Here is a 25,175-nt window from a genome sequence, read left to right as displayed (position 1 = left end):
CACACACACACACACACACACACACACACACACACACACACACACACACACACACACACACACACACACACACACACACGCACACAGACACACACACGCACACGTGCACACACACACAAAAAAAATGTGCAGTGCGGTTTCCTTGGTTACAAGTCACGCGTTGTTCAAGGTACTTAATGTTGCACGAGCGCTGGAAAGGGATATCCGCCTCGGAGTCTAACCGGGGCGAGTGGTCGTTCCGACAAGGTCATATATCGCAGTGTTTTCTCAAGATCGACGACACTACAGGAAATGGCGGGACGATTGTCAACCCTATGTACCGAGTCTGGTGCAATGTGCAGTTCATCATCGACCGATTTAGTCACTGCGTCATTGGAGCGCGCGCTTGAGTTTGCCTGAGGTCGCGATAATACTTTAGCTCCTGCCATATCGTTTGTAGTAATTCTCAGCAACCACCACTGTCGCTATGTTCCAGCCAGTGCTCTTAATTCCCATCTGTATTGCTCTTTTTTACTCTTATGAGTGCAGATGCTGCTGATAAAAAAATCAGTTCGCACACAAATTTTCTGAGAAATATCAGTATTGTTAAAGGCTAGCGTTAGGAATAGAACGTATCAATAAAAAGGAGCCTCAAAGAAAACGAAATGATGTATCAGGACACGGGCGGCCGCTGTGGAGTAGGAGTAACCTTTGCTGCAGTGAATAAACGAGATATGAGTTACTGTTCAGGGACGAGTAATAACAGTAACAACAGCAGTTTTTAAGCAAAGGTATCTCCAAGGTTGCCCTCTGCATTTCGATCGTGTGCAAGCCTCAATTTTAATCTTGGGAGGTGAAGAAGGTCACTTTCTCCTCACACTGGCAAAGTATAACGCCCACAGCGACGCACTTCCGAAAATAGTAAAATGCGTTAAGTATAAACAGTTTCTATTTCCCTAGGACACCGGCGCGAAAGCTTTATAACCGCTTCAATATGTCTTACTTCCACAGCGAAGGGTCAACGAAGGAAGAGAAGCTCTTTTGATAGCAGCGACCGCTCTTCTAAAGAAAACCTATGAATAATAAGATAGAAGCAAAGAAAGAAAGAAAGAAAGAAAGAAAGAAAGAAAGAAATAACGAAAATAAACAAGCAGGCCAATGGAGAGAGACTTAAGTCTAAGGTAAACTGAATCCTGAATACACGAAAACCGACATAAAATCACATAAGGACGGTATAGCTTCAGTATAGCTCGTTTAAGGCAACGTTTGATCGGCAGAAAGCGAAGAGTTAAATAATTCCACAGCGCCGCTGCCCCACACTCCACGGTTTCGAGGCATCTTTGAATGTGAAAACGAGCCTCCACGAAACGCTCGGTGAGCGATAGCCCAGGGGTAATGTGGCGCCTTAGCGCTTCACTCAGCGTTTCCCGGAGCGGCGAGCATTTGCAAGCGCAGTCGTTACTTTCTCGTTTATTTATTTACGGTTCACAGCGACCTTTAAACTTTTTAAACTCACCCTCAACTGAAACGGCTTTCACGGTGAAGACAAACAAGCAGGACAAACAAACACACACACACACACACAAGCAAGCAAGCAAAAAGCGACAGGATACTAAGCACCAAGACCAAGGGCGTACTCGCAATCGCCCCCGTTCACCCGCAGCGACCGGCGTCTGGCGGCCACTACGCGTGGGGAGCGTTGCGCACGCCGGCGATTGTTCTCCTGAACCTGTCGCGTCATGGCTGTCAAACGGCGCTAGGAACAGAAAGCTCGGGACGCCGTGACAAGGCATCGACAGTTGATTCCTTTTGTCCGCGCCGATCAGAGCCTTCACGCTTTTGGACCGCTGTGCTTTCTCTTTTGTTTAATCGCTCGTCGCGCGGGCTTTTATTCTATTCTTGGGAGCAGCATCCGGCGTGAAAAGCGCGTGAATGACGTGACACCGCTTGCCGAAATGTTTGGCTTGGTGCGGTGCCCCGTACTGCGTGACGCAATTGTCGAGGTACCGCGTGCCTGCGCTTCTTAGGCGCGACCCGTGCCCTCGGCTCCGTATGGAGAAAGGAAGCGACTCTTGGGATGGCAAAGGAGGAGGGAAGGGGATTTTGATACTCAAAGGTAGCCGTTCAGAGTTAGCAGATTACCCTGCGCCACACGACTCGTGAACAATTGGTACATCAGATAAGAAATGATCCCACCAAGCTCTGCAGAAATGAGACGAGATAATATTTTACTGACTGCCAGGGCTCATTACAGGTAATGATTGAAGGAGCCCGAGCGGTTGAAATCCCACTATAAAGAACCGCTACTTCTCTCGTGCAAGCTAGAGCTTTGAGGCGCTTGGCTCATGCGTCGCCTTGCACAGCAACAATTTACTTACAAAGGTTAACAAAATTAACCCTTCCTTTCCTCGCGCCAGCTAGCGCTTTGAGTGCTTTGAGCCGCTATATGTGAAACTACACTCACTACACCACGTGCGGTATCGTTCCAGGTCGGCAGTGAAAGGAGGCACCCAGCGTTGCATGCTGTGTAACGCTGCTACACTGCACGATAAAAGCGAGACATACCTTTGCGACAAAGTTCGCGCACAGGCACACTTCGCTCACACTGTCACGCCTGTAGGCTAGAGTGCGATCGAAGCGAAGCTTTGCGACTACCTCACAAAACGACGGCGTTTCAATTAAAGAAGAAAAAAGAAACACTGATGCAGGCGATGTAAACATTGCTTAATTTCGTCAATCATCTTCGATAGTTTCCCTCGCGAAATCGTTTATGACGTATTCTATGTGTCGACTCCAGCGCGTTCGTTTACGCTATTGGTCACTCAAAGGACCAAGTTGCTGACTCAGGCACGTCGCCGAAGCACACTGCACTCAAGAGCGCGGTAGGCCACGACGTTCGTTGTGGCTGAGCAACGTCACGCTCGCCCATGCCGTGCGAATCGTTGAGGATTGTTCTACGCTTATGTGCTATACGACGGCCGAAACGAGGATGCGGCGCACTGTGCTCTTTATTACCCGCTTTATGGGACGCACTCCTGCCTGGATCACAGGAGCAGTCCTCGCGTTGTTTTAAAGAAATGGAATAGACGCTTAACGGGAATCAAATGACTTCCATTGCCACCCTAGCTTTTTCCATACTAAAGATAACGTTCAACGCTACTGGGTAAGCGCTGACCGTTTCTTTTGGCACGCCTTCCTGACGAGGATATCTGCAGACCAAGCCAGCTTCGTGTGAAAGACGCTTACTTTGCGACACGCCTTCAAAGACGCCAAAGAGAACGTCGTCACAGATAGTGGGCGCCAATTTCATGCACGTGACTCGAAAGTTGCGGCCCACAAAAGCACGCACGGCGCAGTGCGTATAACCGTCGTCATATAACCGTCGCCACAACCAGCCTACTGGCCACTGACATCTTCCGCACTTCGGCACCGTCTATTTCTCCCCCAGCTCTATATACACATGCTGTTTAGCATGGCAACTCTCCAGAAGCGTCTCCCCTATTTAGCATTCTCACCGTGTGCTACGAACATGCGCAAGCTTGAGTTCTCCAGCTCAGTTCTGCAAAACTCCGACGCCTCCGCGCCAAGGCGCTTTCCTCGAAATAAATCTCGGCCCTCTGGTTAGCGAGACTTCTAGCTTTATCGCATTATCGTGTCACGCGGGAGGAAAAGAGCACGCATTATACTACGCGCTCTTTCATTCGTCCGCTTGGCCCGAAACAACATCGTCGGATGAACAGTCCATACTTAGTCTGTTCACGACTCGGCTGCTATAGTCACACGCATACGCGCGGCGCAAATTGTGCCCTGTAGTGTCGTCGCGTGAACGCCGATTTTTTTTTTCTTTTTTTTTTTTTTTAGCTTGTGACCGGCGGACATAGATGAAAGTACGACCCTCCGAGTTCACCTATTTGCACAGGCTGCACACGACCGCACGCGAAAGATGAGACGATAGTGTGCAGAAAAAAAATCATAATAGCGCCAGTTGGTAAGGAAAGTAGCGCCAAAACCAACGTGCTGTGTATGCAGCGCTGTGAGGCGCGCACGCCACAAGACCGCTGCGCCAGGTCGTCCGGTGACAAGGTGTAATTTGGCAGCAGCCCCGTCTTTAGCTATCGGCGCCCTGCATATTACCATTCATAAATAATAACCTCTGCACAAGGAATCCACGGTATGTAAGCAGACACTGCCTTGTCCTTTGGGACTATATAGTGGATACACTTGACAGAGACAGAAAGAGAGGTAAAGAAAGGTTTATTAAGGTCCCCATACCCTTCCTGCATATGCGTATGAGCAGGGAAGAGAAAATTACCGGAATTACAGCGAAAGAGCGACGAAAGCTTACGTATAGTTGGTGCAACGCTGTATAGACAAAGAGGTGCTGCACCTCGGTGCTCCCAAGCCCCGCCTCGGTTTTACCCTTAGCCAAGAAGGAATACCAGCGGAGGCTTTCCGAACGGAACGCTCAGCGACAAAGAACAAAGGCTTTCTCAACGCTGAAACAAATTGCCCATAGCCGGGGGCGAATCACGTTCGTATAGAGAGACGGGACTTCTTGGTAACGACGGTCACCGTATATGTGCGCGCTACCTGTATGTACTGCTATAGGCGCTGTTAGCGTGGCCTTCGTCGGGTGCGCATGCGCCGTGGCTTCACAGGCAGCCCCGAGGGCAGAGGTGGGGCATCGTCATTAATAATTTACGAGCACGAGCTCTCTCTCTCCCTCTTTCCCTTTTTCTTTTCTTGTCGCTTCCACTTTTCGTTATAGGTCACCAGTATATATTAGAGGAATGCATCGTGATTCTTCTCTGAGATGAGCGATAGAGACAGAACGCACGATCTATTTGCGTATACGTGTGGGACACGTACACTACTGGGTGCTCCGCGGAACGGAGATTGCCATCGGTGTCCACGGTCACGGAACGGCCGGCGTTATCACGCCAGATGACAAATGCGCCTCGGTGTCTTACTCGCCGGAAATAGTCGCCATTTGCCAAGTTGAGCGTACAGGAAGGCATCGTTGCACCTTCGCATTGTAGTAATCAGGTACCGAACGCGGTTAATAAGGCGCGCCAGCGTGTCGTTACTGCCGCGTTCACTCGAACGTAAGCCGGCCTTGATTCTACGCTGATGCTTAGAAGTCGGACGTCAAATAACTAAATGATACTCTCCCTTGGTATAAGGGAAGAGGAAAATTAATCAACAATAACAAAGCGAAGTGTCGTCCACAGATGTGACGGTATTCACAAACTCTTTGCGTAGTTGTGATACACATCAAAGGCTCATTCGAGTATCAGAAGCTGACTCATCGTGGGCCCATGCGTCGATGTGATCACGACTCCTTGCAAGTTACTTCCGGTGCCATCAGTTACGACCAACGCCTTTTAATTACGGCACTTTTTAAAAGGACGTGAAATGGAGACAGAGAGTGAGAGAGATGAAAGGCAGGGAGGTAAACCAGGCCTAAGCCCAAATGAGCTCAGTAGCAGTGAGTGAGCTAGCCACAGGTTGTATCAGTGAGCGGTTGGTTTACGACTATAGGGGTACCTGGCTGACGTGACGATTTTCCCCTCAATGGGCCATATTGCTCAGTGCCTCCGTAGCCTGTACGGCTTTGAATAGTTTCAACGTCATACAGCGTTGAATACTCACAACCGTACTATAAACGGAAGCACGGTGCTAAATGGCTCATTGAGCGATTTGGCGGTATGCTCCCCTAAGCAGGGGAATGGAAAAGTAGCGATCGAAATATAGGGAAAACGAGAAAGGGGGCAGTTACTTCCTCTTTAAAAAAACATAGCAGAAGTCTAAAAAGCCTGCTGCGTAGGAAGAGGAACAGAGAGAGAAATGAAATGTAGGGACGTGAACCAGACGTGCCACTGGTTTTCTACCCTACGCAGGGTGAAACAGGCTATTTCAATGAAATTGGCTCACCTCAGTGAGCGACTGCGGGCGTCATGGACAGCTCCACATGTTAACACTTCTAATGCTTCTCTCCTTATACTTTGCCTGCTGTGTAGACATCCGTCAAGGCTAGGCGCCCTGAACTGTACAACCAGAAAGTGGACGGCTGTAGAAGATACCGAGTGTAGAAGATGGCGTCCGTTCTGCTCATGATGGTGTCCGAGGTACTTTCATCCCACACTCGAAAATAGTTGGCTCGAGTAGGCTACAGCGGGCTACTTTTGAGCACATACTTTACACGATGGAGCTATACTGAGTTCACGAATTCACGTCTGCATTCTCTCGACGTTTGTCTGAAGTTCCGACATTTCCCAAGCCTGCTACTACGGGAATCAACTATTCTTTGTCGTCTGTCGCTCAGATTGGCGTTTCACGGTCTCCGCTGTATACAATCAGCGTTGGAAAAGTGCTGAGCTCGCCAGTGCGGGTTCAGTGGAAAAGCGTTTCCTGGCACCTTACAAAATGCTGGCTAGCGATACCGCATGTCTCGCTCATTTAATTATAAAACCAGCGCTTTCCCTGATACACTCACAGGTGAACAGCACCGCCTTCGGAATAACATGCGCAAGCAAATCGTTCACGGCTGTCCATCTCCCGTTGCAAATGCAACTTATTCTGCGTCGCACTCTCGCTCGCCGTCATTCCGTTAAACATGAGCGCCCGCAGCTCATTTCTAAAAACAAGTGCGGTTACGAGAAGCGGATAGCTCGTCTCAAATCACATTCGCGCTTTGTAGCAAGGAAAGGAGAACATGCAGTTCTGTAATAACGTGACAGAAAATGAAGGCATAAAAAAACACAGGAAACTTAATGCTTGTTCCGTGGAATACCTCGGGGACTGGAATTTTCCCTCTTAATTCTCCTGGAAGCGCGCTTCGCCTCTAGACGAGCGTTGCAGAGAAACCTTCCCCCTCCCCAACCTTCCATCACCTTCCCCAAACACCTCAAACGATTGTTTCTTTGCTCATTCCGACGAAGGCGGTTCGGGACCTCGGGCAAACCGAAAGACGCAAGCGTCATTCCATTCAGCGATGGCCGCAGGCGTTGTCAGAACGCATTTTGAACCGCGCAGGATGGGAATGAAAACGAGAAACAACACGCGCAGTGACATAGACACACACCAATGTTTGTGGCTGGCACAGTGAGTGCGTTGACAGGACAAATATGGACGCGAAAAGGTCATTTCATCGTATGCACAAAATGAAAAAAAAAATAAGGGAAAACACCGCGGCCAGCAGTAACTGTCGTCAATATAGATGTACGGCAGCTTGCGATCTGTGGACAACTCAAGATGACGCAGGAAAATAGCGAGGGCGAAGAGAAGCAATGTACCAAAGAGAGAGATATAGAGAGAGATAGAAAGAGAGAGAGATTGAAAAAAAGAAGAGAACTATGCAGCAACTTGGTAAATACTAGAAGCAGCAGCAACAACAACAAACGACAACAACAAAAAAGAATATTAAACAATGCGTGTACAACGAAGCAAAACCTTGCTAACAGAATGTACTCTTCCACTTGTTTAGCTTGTAGAAGTGGGTGGATGCAACACAGCCTTCAAAATACTCTCGTTTTTTTCTTCGCAGTGTTCACTATATTTTTTCTTTGTCTTTCTTATAGAAAGCCGCGTGCTCGATCAATATGTGGCGGACCCAGTGCACTATACAAAGTAGCGAAAGGGTTTTGCTACGAACTGCACGTGGCTGAAAATGGAAACAATGACGCAGGAGAGGGGAAGGGGCGGAAGTGAATGGAGAAAGCAAGATCGAGGAAGGCAGACCGAGGAGCGATATCGACTGGAGATGTTTCTCACGGAGCTCACGAAGCAAGAATTGACGAAAGAGGGAAGTAGAACGCCGGATGTGGCTGACTGAAGGTTTGAGGATGAAAGAGGAGGGCTGCGGCCATCCTCGTTACAGAAATAGTTACAGAAAATCAAAACTTTCCAGCTCAAACGTTATTGCAATACCTATACGCGTCACATTCCGGAGGGGAGCTGAACGCGAACTTTAGCTCTTAGGCCAAAAGATGGCCGCCTATTTCGCGTTCTGCAATATATCCTAGCATGTTGCCAAACTAATCACATCGTCAATATATGCATCATACTGGCTTCTTTAATCATACCTCACTATCTTCGGAGGGATGTCAGCGCAGCGGTTAGAATTCTCGGCGTGGCAGCTGGGAACGTACTCCGGCAGCTTTCACTGGCTTCCCGGCTTGACACGGTGACGTCACCTGCGCACACAAGTTTTCGGAATGAGAAAACGGCAAATAACTTGCACACCGTGTAAAATTGCACATGAGCCCGACAACTCTATTTCGGCCCGACAAACCGACTCGATCCCACTCTAACAGGCTCACGCAAACGTAGCCATCGGCACGTCAGCGTCAATGGCCTTGCTGCTGAGTTGGCAGAGCACCGGGCCGGGTAACCAGTGGTTCCACTTTCCTTCAATCCAGGCGTCTCCATACGACTGTCGCGCGCGTGGAATTTGTTTTCGTTGTAACCCGTTGTCTCGTGACGAATTGTTTAGGTGACATTTTACAAATAAGCCTGCTTTTGTAGAGTGTGCGAAATTTGGGGAAGTCAAAGAAGTCGTCCGAAAACTGCAACATTCTGCAACGGGAACTTATTCGAAATATGCTCGACATCAGGTACAATCACTTCCCGTTTTAAAGGTGTTCGGCTATAACTCTTCCGCAAGAAACGCTTTTCGCTCATCCAACGGACATAGTGTCGCCATTTCTACATTCTCAAACAGTTTCGAGCCATCCTAAGAAAATAAGAAACTTGTTACAAAAAAAAAAAAAAAGTCGGCGCTAATAACTCACGACGAAAGTTAACTATAAAAAAATATTAGGTTTTACGCGTCAGAAGCACCATATGATTATGAGGCACACCGTAGTGGGGGACTAATTTTGACTACTTGGGCTTCTCTAACGCGCACCCAATGCATGGTACACAGGCGTTCTTGCCTTTCACGCCCATCGAAAGCGGCCGCCGCGTACGGGATTTTATCCCGCGTTTTCAAGCTCAGCAGCGCAGTGCCAAAACCACTACGCCACCACGGCGATTAAAAGAAAGAAGCCTAACTTTCCAATACTAGGTCTAGCTTTCTACCTTCGAAAATTCGATGGAGCCCGGCACAAGTTCATACGCAAGGACAGACAAGGGTGAAAAGCAAAGTTCAGTGGTTGGTAACAGATTTTTTCCCCGCCTTAATGTAACGCTCAAGGAATAGTCAGAGTTCGGGAAAGAAGCGCCCATACAGGCACTTTGAGTGACACCGGAATTCTTGTAAGCTCTGACAGCTACAAAACCAAAACGTTAAGCCGCGACATGTCGTTCTTTAATGACTGATTTTACCTTTATTACTTGTTCAAGGCCGCTGTTTTTTAAGTAGCTCCGAGGAAAAATCAATTGAGTTCTCTGCTGTACGAGCTGCTATGCTCTTGCCGCGGGTCAAGAATTCGCCCCGTTCATCTTGCCGACTTGGTTAAGTGGTCTGGTTCGTGGCTGTCTCTACAGCACACGTGCCTAAGGGAAATTCAGTTTCAACGTTTTGGTAAGAAGCTTGCGGATTGGCTATACCAAGACGTCCGCATTCTCGTTTCATAGGCAACTTAGGGTAGAAACAGACAGCGAAAAAAACAAAGTAAATAAAGAAAGGCGGGGTGAGCTTTAGGCGCGTCCGCCGTATGGTATGGCGAGTGTAGACCGTGTTTTCGCCACCCTCCCCCCGAGGGTTCACTTAGCAGAAGTGGTTGTCTCCATGTACGGCGCATAATTTAGACGTGGAAGTTCTTGCACGATGCTATGCGGGGAACATGCAGGAGCAGAAAACGAGAGAAAGTGAAAGGGCACGAGCAGATGGGTATGTAAGGACATAAGACGAGAGGAAATGGATGCTTGCGAGCAGCAACAAGTGACCGGTCAAAAAAAAATGTATATATATATATATATATATATATAGCAGGAACAGAGAAGGAAAGTGCAATAAGCGCATACAGGCGCGCCTTTCTAAACCTATGATATACTGATAAAACTAGAACCAGTGCTCGCTGATCGGCGACAGAACTCTCAAGAGCAAGGGGCACGAGCGCGTAAGAACGTCAATCGATGGGCCGCCGGTGCTTGTAGGCTAGGCCAGCCATCACAACCGAGATTACGTTCATACTTGGGCAGACTAACGCGGCCAGCACGACGAATACGGAGAGATTGGATTAGAATTGTTTCATTACCCTCATATCACCTGCGGAGCTACTTAATTTTAGACGAGGTGCGCTCTGAACACACAGTTTTTCCGATACATACGACCCCGTGGCGCGACACGCGGTGGTCCTATTGAGGTGAGCACAACACACTCTAGAGCTCATGAGACCCATGATATAGGGCAAAATGCAGACTCTGAAGTGCTGCCTTAGAGTCGCAAAAGATGGCTCATTTCTGAGACGTCTCTTGCAGGAGGCATTTGACAGCAGCACGCAGGGCAGCAAGCCCTGCCACCGTTGACGTTTTCATGTTGGCAGTTTGAATTTCATTGTGGTTTTCTTAGCCCAAATGGTCCTACCTGAGCGGTGTGTGGTTGCTTACTACCTACTACACACCTGCAACCCTTGAGCAGCGGCTCGTGGACATCTCCCTATCATCAGGCACTGTTCAGACATTTTATAGTTCTAGGCTTGGCTGACGACTACCTCTCCCTTTACTTAGCGCGCACTGACTGAGCTTTCGCGATGAATAAAGTTGTTCTCCCTCTTACCATCTAACCTCATATCTTATTGCTGGGCATACTGAACATCAGAATTCTTGCATTGCGCTATTCAAGCGTGTCATTGTTAGGGTAGATTTAGCCCTTATTAAGTCGACTACATTTCCGTATAGCATCACCAAGGTTGACCTGATGCCTCTCTATACGCGCACTGACATCGCCAAGTGCATTTCATATCTTTGTGCCATCGATTGTATTAATCATTTACATGCGGTCGCCCGCATATTGCCAATAGACGAACTTTTTTCGGACGCATTTGTTCCCAACTGTTAATAACAGGTGAAGAGCTCTGTGATCGTCGTTAATAAGAAGACGCAATGCGAAGAACCAAGGAAAGGAATGAAACGTAAAGAGTGCTTGGTCCTATCGTTGTGACCACTTGCTTTACAGAGCTTCATCATTGGTGGCACTACCTGCAAAGCCAGTTCAGCTAAACCCATATTAAAAGACGTTAAGCGACTTTTAGAATTATGGACTGTTTGGGAAACCGACGCTAGTAGTAGCATTCCTTGCGCTGCACAGTTTTGAACATACCAGTTAGCACAGGACTGCGGGATTGAATGCCGACCGCGGCGGCCGCATTTCGATGGGGCGCGAAATGCAGAAACGCCCGTGTACCATGCAGTGCGTGCACGTTAAATAACCGCGGTCGTCAAAATTAATTAGCTGGGAGCCCAACATTACGGCGTGCCTCATAATTAGATCGTAGTTTTTGCGCATAAGACCCCAGATCTTTTTTTAATCATACCAGTTAAAACACCTCATTCATAACTTGGAAAGAAAAGAGAGAGAGAGCGAGAGAGAGAGATAGCAAAGGCCAGCGTACAACAAAAGCCGTAGTAGACAGTGCTAGCGGAAAAGAGGTAAGGGCTTCAAGAGTCGCATCAAACTATATACCGACAAACTCTCCGAGCAGCCTGCAGAAACGGTAGCAGAAAAAAACAGGGGGGATAAGATAAAAAAGTGTAATGCTCTACTTAAAAAAAAAGGGGAGAGTTGAGGGTAAGAAAAGGTGCAACCCACTTTAAAACTATTTCGTCCCCATCGTCGCGCCAGACTCGATTACTACGCTCGTTGTACGGCTTCACTTTCTTCTTTTTTCTTTTAAATGTCCGCGTCCTTTTTTTTTTCTGCCATTTTGTCTGGGCAAACCCGATTTGCCGCCACCTAAATTTTGTGCGGGATGGCGAGGTAGCGGCGCGCACTAGTTGGCGGTGTCGTCGTGGTGCACACACCCACAGAGTGGCTCCAGCGCGCGACCCACTCAAATTTCTTTACGAAGAAGCTTCTCCGCAGATCATCCCAGCGCTCGCAAAAGTGCGCGAAAAGGAAATAAGCTATGCGCGCGAGAACTCGATGACGACGTGAAGATGGAAGAAAGCGAAAGCAAATAAATAAATAATAATCATAATAATAATAAAAAACACTGTGCAAGAAACTGTGAACTTTCCAACGCTTTCCCTCAAAGCATGCTGATATAACCACATTACGGAGTTCCTGCGAAGAAGATTAAAGATCGTCGAATAAAGCTGCCACCCTCCCAGCCACCCTCTTCCTTCTTATTCCTTCACCCGAGAGCGATGCCGGGCGCGCCCAAGTCAAATTGAAAGCCTGCGGCGAATTGTTGCTGCTCTCTGCGGCTTGAGACGAGAGTCCTGCGCGGCGTTTTTTTCACTCCGCAAAAAAAGACAGCATAAATGTGAACTTTTTAAGCATCTGCAAATCTCGAAAGCAAGGAGACTAAGAGAGATGAAGACGAAGTTGAAGGTGCGGCAGGCAGCAGGAAACTTGTTAAATTTTCCTGATTATTCAGCGCGGCTATGATGACGCTGCCGCAGCATGACTCCACTCCGGGAGTTCGCTAAAACCGAATCCCCAGGCTCAATTTTGTTCGCCTCTTACAGGCTGCGCCAGGAAAGCCTGCTGACTGCGTGTGCGTAGTTTTGATTATCGTAAAGCTATAAAAGCTGTGACTAAGTTTGTGCGAAAGTGTTCAGCACAAGAAACGTATCGTGGACCACATGAATATAAATAAATAAATAAATAAATAAATAAATAAAGCACGAACGAACAAACTAAAGAAAGAAAGAAAGAGAGAAGGGAGGAAAGAAAGGGGAAATCCTGCCCATACAAACATCTGAAGTCCGATTCGCGAACCTTTCATTCACAATCAGCACGTAAGACGTGCTAGTTGAGGGTTGGTCGGTGTCGCAAGGAATGCAGCGTGTGCGCATCCTAAATAAATGAACTGGGTTGGTTGATTGGGCTAGTTGGTAATTCATGATAAAAAAATGACGTACAGCGCGAAGGACAAGGACTAAATAAGTGGCTTTCCGAATACGAAAAACATAGGAAAGAACAAAGCAGAAACAAATACTACAGATAAATGTAAAAAGCTGCAAATCCTTTCTTGGGCTAAGGAGTGATGCTTTCCTACAACTGTTTCGTCCGACAATGCTGCAGTGATTGTGTCACAGACTGGACCTTGTCGCGTTTATATTTTTAGTGACATATTTGTTGGTCTGGATGTTGTTGTTTCCTGGTTGGAATTTTTCAAGAAGCGTTCTAGCTATGAATTGTAGCACTGCGAATTTTCTAGGCCTGTGTCCCACGGCGTTAGTCATGTAACTTGTGTATAACAACCAAAAACTGCCAATATGCTCTATAAAAGCACTGCAATGCGAATAATATCCGTCATTATGTTTGATAACCACAAGGTACGCGGCGAGGCAGCATATCTTTCTTTCTTTAGAAAGACATGCTGCAAAATATCGAATTACGGGTCGACTCCGATGGAGAGGACGGACTAATTTAAAGGGCAAGAACAGGTTGCCCTACATCTCACACAACATACTGACTTGTACAAACAACTGTTACAACTCCTGGTGAATGATGAGTAGCCACGTCATAATGTGCTCTCAGGGTTAGTACGCTGGTAGTTAAACTTCCTTCTCAGTAGACAGTTTGCTTGGACTTAGATCCTGGTGGTATAGTGCAGCATTTGATTGACCTGAGTGCGTTTTCCCGTGTCAGAAAGTCATGTTACGATCGGTATCCGTCCGTCTAATCTATCTATCTATCTATCTATCTATCTATCTATCTATCTATCTATCTATCTATCTATCTATCTATCTATCTATCTATCTATCTATCTATCTATCTATCTATCTATCTATCTATCTATCTATCTATCTATCTATCTATCTATCTATCTATCTATCTATCTATCTATCTATCTATCTATCTATCTATCTATCTATCTATCTATCTATCTATCTATCTATCTATCTATCTATCTATCTATCTATCTATCTATCTATCTATCTATCTATCTATCTATCTATCTATCTATCTATCTATCTATCTATCTATCTATCTATCTATCTATCTATCTATCTATCTATCTATCTATCTATCTATCTATCTATCTATCTATCTATCTATCTATCTATCTATCTATCTATCTATCTATCTATCTATCTATCTATCTATCTATCTATCTATCTATCTATCTATCTATCTATCTATCTATCTATCTATCTATCTATCTATCTATCTATCTATCTATCTATCTATCTATCTATCTATCTATCTATCTATCTATCTATCTATCTATCTATCTATCTATCTATCTATCTATCTATCTATCTATCTATCTATCTATCTATCTATCTATCTATCTATCTATCTATCTATCTATCTATCTATCTATCTATCTATCTATCTATCTATCTATCTATTCATGTCCACTGCAGTATGAAGGCCTCTTACAATGATTTACAATGACCCCCTGTCCAGCATCAGCAGGTTCTCTCCTACCATGCCAACAAATTCAACAAATTTTCCGATGTCACCGCACTATCTTATCGTGGAAGCATTCGGCTGCGTTTCTTTTCCCCCCTTTACATCACTTCTTAATCACGCATAAATGTTGGCAGAAGGTGCGAGTTCCGTATTCAACGCTACGGCTCTGGCAGAGCCGTAGCGATAACGGTAGCGTATAGTAACGAAAATAGATCACCATTGCGCTCGCGCAGGAAATTGCGCCGGAACGTAAGGAGACCAAAAAAGAAGCTCAAGAAGGCATGCTGTGCGCTACAAACGACTGTGCGTGAGTCTTTTGCCAAAGCAAGGTGGTATGCGCCGTTAAGGCGTGCATGATTTCCTAGATATATGCGCAATGCACGTTTCTAATGCTTTCCTTCTTCCGGCGTTGCCAGATGACAAATGAGCCTCTGCACCGAAATGAATTTAAAACGCCGCGTTCGAAACACTTCCTTTCGTTTTCTTCTTTTTTTTTGTACTGCAGGAACACCCTCATTATCAAACTTTGGCTTTGAGCGGCGCTCAATAAAGCCGAGGCACAGTGCTTGTTCTGCTTGTTCGTTCACTCGGCCACTCGTACGCCTTAGTTTAAATTGGAAATTCACCGAGACGAATTCATACCGTCAGCCGCATGAAACGAGCGAACTGCAGCCTAACACCGCCTCTGCCGGAAGCGTAATAAATTTTACGAGTACCTGATGTGCTTTATAAAAGCTGGCACGGCAGCTGAATCACGGATGACGCGCTACAGGCACCTCGAGCTCAAGCTTTCCACAGTTACAACAGCGCTGGAGCACATATCCTTGCGAACGGTGGAAGCAAACTGGGAGAGAGACGATGCATATTCACCATCACATCTCCGATCTCTAAAGGAGTGTTCGATATCTGATAAGAAAGGGCGAAGTGTACAAGCTCCGCGCGACTTGGCATGCTTACGATCAAGATCAAAAGCGTGAACATACCTGAGCTTTAGTTGGCAAAGCTCGATATACAACATTCGGATGACTGATCAAAAATATGGGTCGTTGTTGTTTGTAACGTCGCTAATTTTCTTCGCGTCCGTAGCGGTCGGTGCCGTCGCCGCTGGGGTGATAAATGAAAACGTCGTAGCGCCCTCTGGCTGGTGCAAGGTATCTATAACGTCGCAATGAGTAAAGCGCCCAGGCCGCGATGACGTCACAATACAACCAAATCAAATTAGTGCAGCTGAAACCCTTCGTAACAGCGGGGTCCTTCAATTCTATAGAAGCACCCTGTTAACAGTTTTCGATACTTGCAAAGGAGGCATACGGCTATCGCTTCAGGAAACAGTAAGTTTTGCGCTGCAACATGGCTTCAGTTTTAAAGTGACATCTTGCCTCTTCCCTGTTGTGTATGCATATAGACAACTGGGGTCATTCTGTCCGAATTAGCAACTTACTGCCAGCTGACTTAGTAGACAACTTGGGTCACTGGGTATGTGTAGCAGAGCTTGTGCCCATTTATTTGCTCTCTGGAATAGTTGTGTCTGTGATAAAGCGGGCACGAAGTATTAAATGTATTTAGATATGCGTCGTACTTCTCCGGGCCCCCGTCCGAGAGGTGGTGCGTTCTTTCCTTCGACAAGCTGCCTGCTTCGTGACGAAGTAGACAGCTAACATAGCAATAGGCGATGAGGCTGTGCTCGTGCCATCCCCAACACTGCGTTGGACCTGCGTGTTTTCTTTTCTGCCTTGTCACGGGTCTTTAGAAGTTCACTAAAGCATTCGCAAGTTAGCGCACGCACGCTCTACGTTGCATGCGATGTCTACGGCGAGAGAGGGGATTCACAGGGAGTCACAGTCGAAGGCACTGAGCGCGACCTATACATGCAAGGGAATTTCGAGCTGGAAGAGGTAAGTCATCGACACCAATTTTTCAGTGCCGCAAACCCCACCAATCTGCTTACAGACCTGTTTGACATTGTGCGGTGACTGAGACCATGTTGTGATCGTTCTGTTTGTGCTCTCTCTCTCTCTGTGCCTCTCTCTATTTGTTTTATCACGTTACCTTCCGTTTTCTCGTTACCCGCTGTAGGGTAGCAAACCGGTTTCCCCCGCTGACCTGCTACTCCATAATTGATACCCCATAAGTGATAATTATAATGATATACAAAGTGAACACACAAACACGCAAACAGCACATACACTCACCAACACATACCTGCGCACAAAAACACGTGTCACGAGAGGATGCTATGCAAAAACATCCACGTATTGTGATCAGGACTAAATCTTAATTTGCAGAACCCATGAACTATGACGTAAGCGACCGGTGTAGCTTCGGAACGACAGAACCTAGTTGTGATTATTATGACTTCGCCCCTTTGTTCTCTTGTTTTTTTTCGCTTCTTCTTTATTGTTAGATGTAAGCACGTGCAGCTCTCGGTACCGTTCGAGAAAACTCAAGCGAGCGGTGCGACGCTAAACGTAAATTGTGACGCAAGGCACTTGCGTCACAGCGACGCCCAGTGCGGTAGGGCGCCAGCTTTGCCGATCGCAAATCGTCACCTTGACCGCCCGCCCGCCTGTCATTCACAGTGACATACGTGACGTCATTTCACCGCTGGAAGTCGCGCAAACATGCGCGCTCCAGCTACGGAGACAGCAAGCAGTTCACGTGGGTTTGTACGCGCCGCAGACGGCGAGAGTTGCGTTACTTTGCCGTGCTACCTGCGTGCGGAAAGCGAACGTGGGCATACATACTGGAAGGAAAGCCGTGCTCGCCCAGGGGGCTTTAAGGGAGCTCTCGCGGGTCGTCATCCGCTCGAGTGTAGCGGTGGCTCTTCAGTAGAGCGTAACGGTTCACGCCCCGCGGGTAAACAAGAAGTCCGCACACATCGTTGGAGCCGGTCCAGAACGGCAGCTACGCGGGGGTCCCGTGAATACAGTAGCACCGAGCGCCGAGAGAATCGCGCCATCCCCGATTCGCTCGACAGGACCGGTTCAAGTCAGCGAACGCCTTGTCGATAAATATTGACCCAAGTTACCCTCGGGTATCGTCCTGTGATTCGGGTGTAGCTTAAGAAGACTATACAGCTCCTGCTGTGAAGCGGCGGTGAAACAACGCAAAAGGAAGAATCCCTCGAGAACTCTAAACGTCGCAGTTTTGGCTCTGATCTTATAGCTACTGCCGGTTTAAGACAGACACCTCTATTCAAACGGCCCGCCTACTCAAGGTCCGCAGCTCTGTGACGTATAGCGCGTTGTACTGGCTTCCACAGCGTGGTCTTAAGAAGTACATACCGAAAACTTTCTGCGGATGAAATCCCTGAGCCTTGCCACTAATGTCCATCTGTTGGCTTAGAGGCAAAAAACCTTGCTTATTTGAAGAGGCGAACACTGGTAGGGCTCCTACTTTGAGTTAGGGCTAACGTAAGGGAGAATATTGCGCGATGTTTTATTATCCTGCGCGTTCAAAGATCGTTCGCTATCCACATCCAGCTTTTTCTCTTGCGTTACCTATTCTAATAGGTTAAAGAAGATCACTGACAAAATAGACTCAGGAAGACAGTCGCTGTTCTTTTTACTTCGCTTAAGGAAGCGCTGATGCAACATTTTTTTCTGTTGCTTTTCCTGCATTATTATACAGTTGCCGATTTCGTAATCACAGTGCAATGTCTCAGTTCCTCGGACGTGCAAGATATAATGAATTATGCCGTGCAGCCAATTCAGAGCACGCGCTAATTGCAGCGCTTCTACGGGCATATCGAGCAGGACTCCCTCCTACACGACGAAAATCAGATCCAGTGGTCCCGTCACACATTTCCTCGCGCATTAGGCTCGCGCAGCCTAAACCATCCTTAAAAAAATAAATTAAATTATGGGGTTTTACGTGCCAAAACCACTTTCTGATTATGAGGCACGCCGTAGTGGAGGACTCCGGAAATTTCGACCACCTGGGGTTCTTTAACGTGCTCCTAAATCTAAGTACACGGGTGTTTTCGCATTTCCTAAACCATCCTTGTGCAGTGTTCAGAAGTCACGCAATGATTGCTTCGCAAGATGCTGACGGGAAAACAGGGCAGAGGAGGTGGGAAGGGCTCCTTCGCGTTGTTTGACAGAATTATTCGTGTTACACTCTTAAGCAAAATTACACCCTTTGGGTCGTACCTTGCCACACAACTATAATCGTCATATGTCTTGTTCGCATTTCCTACCTTTAACGCTGCGAGCCCGGTACTTCCAAGTCACGAACGGCATGTGCGATATCAGCATGACAGGGCATTCTTGACAGGAAAGTATCGAGCGCAACGCTTTCAAGAAAGGAAACGCAAGCAAGACAGATGAGGATTATTGTTGTGTGGCAGATATACACCCCAACGTGTGTACATTTGTTTAAGAGTGTGTCACGAGCCGAGCGGCATAGAACACGCGCGTACCGGTGGATAACGCCGTTCCGACGCCACTGACTTCGCGGCTGGCTATGCTGGCGGACGTTATCTAGCCGGAAGCTCCACACTTCACTCGTAGCGTAACAAAGGATGTGTTTTGACGCGCACACCACTAAAAGCCGACGGCACAGGCTCCACACCGCAAACAGACGCATAAAAAAAAAAGTTAAGGCGACTGCTGCAAAAACACAAAGAAGCACGTTCCATTCGCTACTCCGCGTTGTTTCCTGCCACTGCTATCAGTGCGAGTGAACCTGCTCTTTTTTTTTTTTTTTTTTTTTTTACGAGAAGAGTATTTGCGCGCGAACCGCGTTGTGCATGATGTATACACCGGCTATGTACGTGGAGGACGCACACTTCTGATGGAAGCGCAAGCGCTCGAGGCTCGAGAAAACAAGTACACGTAGTCTATGCCCCGAAAATTCCTTCGAAAATTACTAGAGGGGACTGCGGTGATAGTGCCTATGGAAGCTACAAGCATGGCGTTTCAGCCAGCGTGGGAATCGTGGTTAGTACGTTCGTTTTCCTTAGCTCCATCCTTATGGCCTCAAACGGCCGTGCGACTCTGCAAACTGATTATCTTTAAGCAAAATATTGCGTTATAACTGCCACAATTCAATGATATATGAATGCGCGCAATGTACTTATTGCCCGTTACGATAAGAGAAATGTGAGTGCATTGAAATTGAGGCCCGTAAAGGTAGACCAAGCGCGCTAAATAAAGTCGCAGGGCCATCTGAAGCGAGAAGCTCTGAGACCATGGAGACAAATCCACGCACCAACCAATCATTCCCACGGAAGCTGAACGATCGTGAGGACAGAGTTCTCTCTCCAGTAATTTTAGCAAGAAATTGTACGGTCCATACGTTGTGCTGGCACCATCGCGTTATTGTCTGAATTGCATCTGTTCTTGAAGATACATTTAACCCACCGCGGTGACTCAGTGGCTATGACGTTCAATTGCTAAGCACGAGGTTGCCGGTTCGTGTCTCGGTCAGGGCGGCCGCATTTCCATGGGGGCGAAATGCAAAAAAAAAAAAGGAAAAGGAGAAAAAAAAAGATCGCATGCTATGTAGGTGCGCGTTAAAGAACTTCAGGTGGTAAAAATTGATTCGGAACTGTCCGCTTCGGTCTTCTATAGCCCCAGCGTTGCTTTCAGACGTCAAAGAGAGAGAGAGAGAGAGAGAACAAGGAGCGGAACGACAGGGAGGTGAACCGGACGAGCGTTTGGTTTGACACCCCTACACTGGGCGTAAAGAAAAAGGGGAACAGAAAGAGGACATGAGTGAACACTGAGTGCACGTGGGAGGAAGCACAGGAGCACTACAAGCGATCTCTTGAACCAGTGCTTGTCCGTCTCCCTTACTACGTCGTTTGTAAGATTCGTCGGACGGTCCTACCGCTGTCGACTAGATGTAGGAGTCGTCGGACTATCTCACCGCTGCCACCATTTGAAGGAGATGAAGGTCGTAGACAGGAACTCGGTGAACAGGATTTATTTACATAATAACAGTTTAAGCAAGATACATTGGCAGTCTAGCGCGACTCCCATATGGAGCCCGCAAGACTAACATACAGCGAACAGCTTACGAGCACACAGCTCACTAGTACATTTCTAGTATGACAGTGCACTCAGCTCCCGACAACGAGCACGACACGAGCACCCACTAGCAGCCGGCAAACGCTGCTTATAAGCCCTTGCTCGACGTCATAGTTCGACGTCATTCAAGATGACCCGCCTTTTTGGAGGATGAGGTGTGTCGACTTGGAGGATGAGGGCTCACATACACGTGCCGCACATACACACAGGTGAAAAGGCCGGACAGTTCTCGGTACCGCCCAGCTTTCAGTGCCGACGTCAGAGGGCTTCGTAGAACTCTGCTTTTTCCGGGTGGCTCGGCCAAGTACCAATTTCCTGAGTTGATCGCGCGCCACGTGGCTGCCGGCCCTTCGCAGTTCTCCGAAGGGCGCCCCGTCTGGTGGGCTTGGAACACGTGCAGCGGGCTGAAAGCTGGCACGTTGCCACCCCGTACGGCCATTCTTAACACCTTGTCTTGAATTCCACGCAGTCCATTTATTTCCTCGCAGTATGAAGCAACTCGCCCAACAACGTCTTATTGAATCACTGTCAAGTACTTTACTAGTGTACGAATCGCTTTTTTGTACCAGTGACAGATGTGACCAAGATCCGAGTACCTTGGACTCGGGGAACAAACTAGAGTACGGTCGGTTTAAAGTTGGCGGGAGAGAGAGACGTTGGACGCCGTTGCGAGGAGGTATATACAACATCCCGAAGGAATCAGTTACATTTCGCGGATTCCGCGCGCGATTTGGAAGCATCGGTGCTGCGTGAAAGACTGTGATAGCGATCAGGTGCTTGACCGTGTTTGAGGGGACAGGTTATTTGCTAACCCTTTCCCCTTCCCTCAGTGCAGAGTAACCGACCGGACAGTTATTTTGTTTAAGCTATTCGCCTTTTGCATCCTGTGTTTTTTCTCCTTTTCTCCCTCCGCAATCACAGGACCAAGTTTGCTTCATCGCAGTGCTGAGCTGATTCTACTAGAACGTTTTACGTGCAGTCCATTCATTTCTGGTGTCAAAGCGAAGCTTTCTTTGCATGTGGCCCAGAGTTAGACGTTAGTTGTTTTCTTGCCGGATATATTTGCAGATATAGATACACAACTTGTGTGTGCTCCTATCGCATGTACAGGCAAACATGCCTATATGAATGCGGTATGACGACAGCCAAAGTAGTGCGAGTAAACGCACCTGCGTCCTGCGTAATTCAAAAAGAAAATCCTGCATAAAACTTGAACGCGTAATGTCGACTCATAGGCATCTCTTGAGCGCACCAACGTCTTAGGAGATAGTGCATTATATTCAGGGGCTTCCTTGCAATACTTGGTTTTCTCGAAATTAGCCATTCAGTAAAGGCGACTATAGGTGTGTGCCTTTTTAAGACCGATGATCCAGCATGGGTACGTGCCAATTTGGCACAACAATATAGAAGCCTTAAATGTATTTACATGCATGTGCCAATGCTACACAAGCATTACAGAAGTTTTATATAGAGAGTGTGGGATAAAAGTAAATACAACTGAACGTTAGTTGTATAGCATTTATTCAACCACTTCGTTAAAGCTTCGCTTCACCTATACTCCAACACGTGCGTTGGATCTACATATATTTTAAATGGTGCTGAATTAATACTGAATTTCTATCACTGCCGTTACAGTATGAAAAAGAAATGGAATGATTGTACTGTATACGGGCATGTTTCAGCAGGGCAAATAAAAGCCGTAATACCTCTCGCAGCTTGCATTATATTGTGTTGACGTGTGTTGTGTGCACTTTCTCTACCGTGTTTGCGTTCGGGCCTAGAGAGCAATTAAGCTCCAGACCTCCTTCTCTGCCTTTCGCTTTAGGTAAACGCATTGCTCGCTTCCCACGCAACCAGTTCCATTTTCCGACGCTGCAGTGCTGGCGGCTCACTTCCAAAGAAATGTGCCCATGAGAGCCATGAAAGCTGTTCAGCATTCCACTATTTCAGCACAAAGAGCTCGGCTCCCGAGAGTGGTACGTAAAACGACAGAAAAAGTGACCTAGCGCCCAACTCACCTTTTAGCTCTCGGACAACAGCAGGCAACAGCGGCTGATGAGGGTGTCATTTAGCGAGCGAATTACACGAAAGAATTCACAGGAAAAACATTATCATTGTTATCACTTTCGAAGCAAGTGCAAGTCACGATATGACGACGGAAGTCTCTCATGCAAAGTGACGCGGGGTACGCATAGGGTTTGTAGCGCGGTATTTGAATGCGTCTCAGTCTAAAAGCGTATAGCGTGCGTCTCGGTCATCAGAGCTAGAATTTTGCCGTGCCTTGACTTTAAGCGGCTCTCGAGTAAGCACTGCCTGAGCGAGGTTAGAAACGCGCCCATCTCAAGGAGAAAAGATCCGAGTTTCACGCAAAATGTTTCACGTCTCACGCAAAATGTCCATTTACCTTACGCGGACAGCCAGGGTTATTTGTTATTCCTGTTTGATGCGAAAGCATCAAATGGTCCACTGAGCGAAAAAGCCGGCGTCTGTGGCAACTAAATGGCACCTGACTTCCCATTGGCTGCGACGCCACGTCACGTGAGCGCCTCGACGGAGCAGAGCGGGCGAAAGGCAACACCTGCTGCCGTGCTGGCGCACCAGGTTCGGTGAGGGGAGAGGGCATCGCCGCGACGCCACGTCACCCTCGCTCTCGGAGGCCTGTGTTATCCGCGCGTTCCTTGTCCGCGCGAGTTCTCGCCTGGGTTCTAACTTCACCTTGGAAATCGCTACAACGAAATTAATGTATAAAACACAGAATAAATTTGAAAGGAAAAACGTTGGCGGTAGTGAGTCTCGAAGCTACGACCCCACGCTTAGAGGCCGAGTTTCTTACCCACTGGGCTAAACCAGCGCCTCCTAGATAGCAGGCCTGTGCACTCTGCTTAATGATATCACCCTACTTGGACCGAAATTCCTATTGCCAAGCCCGGCGCGGCGAAAGCGGTGACGGCAACATCATCGCGGCTTACTCGGGAGCGTCACCATTAGATTCAAGGGCAAGGTAGCAAGACGTCATGGAGCGAAGTGCAGCGGCCTTGCGCTATCAAAGAGGTGTTGGCCAAGCATCTCAACGCGCTCGATTGCCCGCGAGAAGTTCATAACTCGAAGGACCGCTCAACGACGTTCAAGTGGACATTAATTCTTTCGCATTCACATTTCATAAGAAGGGCTTAGGCGTCCTCAGATTTTTGTTTCCGAATCACCCAGCACGATAACAAGACATATTCATGAAAGTCGCCATGCTTGTCCTGCCGCTGCCCGTTAACAGCAAAATTTTTCTTGCTGCACATAGCGGCCTTTAAACTATCCTACATACACGTTACTTCTCTTCTTATTAACACAAACATAACTTATGTGGCATGGAGATGCGAAACGAGGGCACTATCTATCATATTTTACATTGTTTGCTGTGTAGCATTATATGTCACAAATATATTTGCTGCTTGGCTTTTTTACGGTTTGTAATCAACAACATAGCGAACCGATAAGAAGGAAGCGTAATAGTAAAGGCACTGCTACAATGGCTGCAAGAAAGCGCATGTCGACATTTCGCAAGCAGCAGTGCACTTGATCGCTCAAGAATAGACCTGCAACAGAACGTTTGGCTACTGTATGAGAGATTAACTTCGTTCTACTTACTAAAGACAGAATTCACTACCAACACAGCTTAATAAAAACTCAGCCCTGGTAGATAGCTCAGCTTAAGCGTAGACCTAACATGCGACGTTACAGCGTCGAAATATGTGTCTGCTATTTCGATGAACTCATTTCACCTAAAGTTATTTAACAGATTGCGAAGTTTGCGCAGACAACGAACACAACGACGAACTGTCTTTGTGTTGGTGCCAACAAATACATGTTCCAAATGCATGTAATCCTTTAGCTGCGCTTCGTTTTTCGACCACGAGAGCAAAATTAGTTTTCAAGGAACTCCGAGGAACATGGACCAAATTAAATGGGCAGCTAAAGTGTACAAGTATCTGTACCTGAAAAGCGCGGACACAGAATGGAAAAAAAAGGTCAACAAGAGAGAGAGAGAGAGAGAGAGAGAGAGAGAGAGTAATATAGGAAGGCAGGAATGTTAACCAGTCAATAGTCTGGTTGTCTACCCTACGCTGGGGGAAGGGAGAAGGGGAAGCGAGAGAAGGGAGAGAGAAGGTGTAGATACGTGTACGGACAGCACTTGAGTTAAAGACGCTCGCGCAAACAAGAAAAAGTTGGCAAACAAGTACAGGGTAAATGTGTAAATGACAACAAGGAGTCACCAGAAGGAAAGTGAGAGAAACAGACACAACGAATTGGATGCTCAAAATGGAAACAAAAATAAGACCATGGAGATTTACAAGAATGAGAAGAAAGAAATTAAAGCAGGAAATCTGCACGATAACCCAAAGAGAAATGCCTTGCTATTTTAGGCTCGATCTGGTTGTCTACAGACAAATACATACAGGAGCAAATAATCGCACCAGCAGAAGGCACGTGTATGCGGCAGCAAAAATCCGGAGACCAGTCAGCACATCGTGATTGAGCGCGAAAGGATTTACCCAGTGAGAACCGTGGGTAACGTACGCCTTCCAGACGCGCTTGGATTTAAAGTGGACAAAAGCATCAATCGGTCCGCAGTTGAG

The 25,175-nt window shown here is 47.2% G+C and overlaps 1 protein-coding gene across 1 annotated transcript in view; it reads right to left on the bottom strand.

Moving 5' to 3' along the window:
* LOC126536528 (dopamine receptor 1-like) overlaps positions 1 to 25,175 on the bottom strand; it is a 532,420-nt gene that overhangs the window by 89,775 nt on the left and 417,470 nt on the right. The window contains exon 3 of the mRNA XM_050183533.3: positions 8,064 to 8,174. The gene's annotated coding sequence lies outside the window, so the exon portion shown is untranslated. The remainder of the gene's footprint in view (positions 1 to 8,063; positions 8,175 to 25,175) is intronic.

Source organism: Dermacentor andersoni, chromosome 4 (assembly GCF_023375885.2).
Source record: "Dermacentor andersoni chromosome 4, qqDerAnde1_hic_scaffold, whole genome shotgun sequence".
Classification (NCBI taxonomy): Eukaryota; Metazoa; Arthropoda; class Arachnida; order Ixodida; family Ixodidae; genus Dermacentor; species Dermacentor andersoni.
Note: the sequence above shows the minus strand (reverse complement) of the source record. Positions and strands in the feature narration are given on the sequence as shown.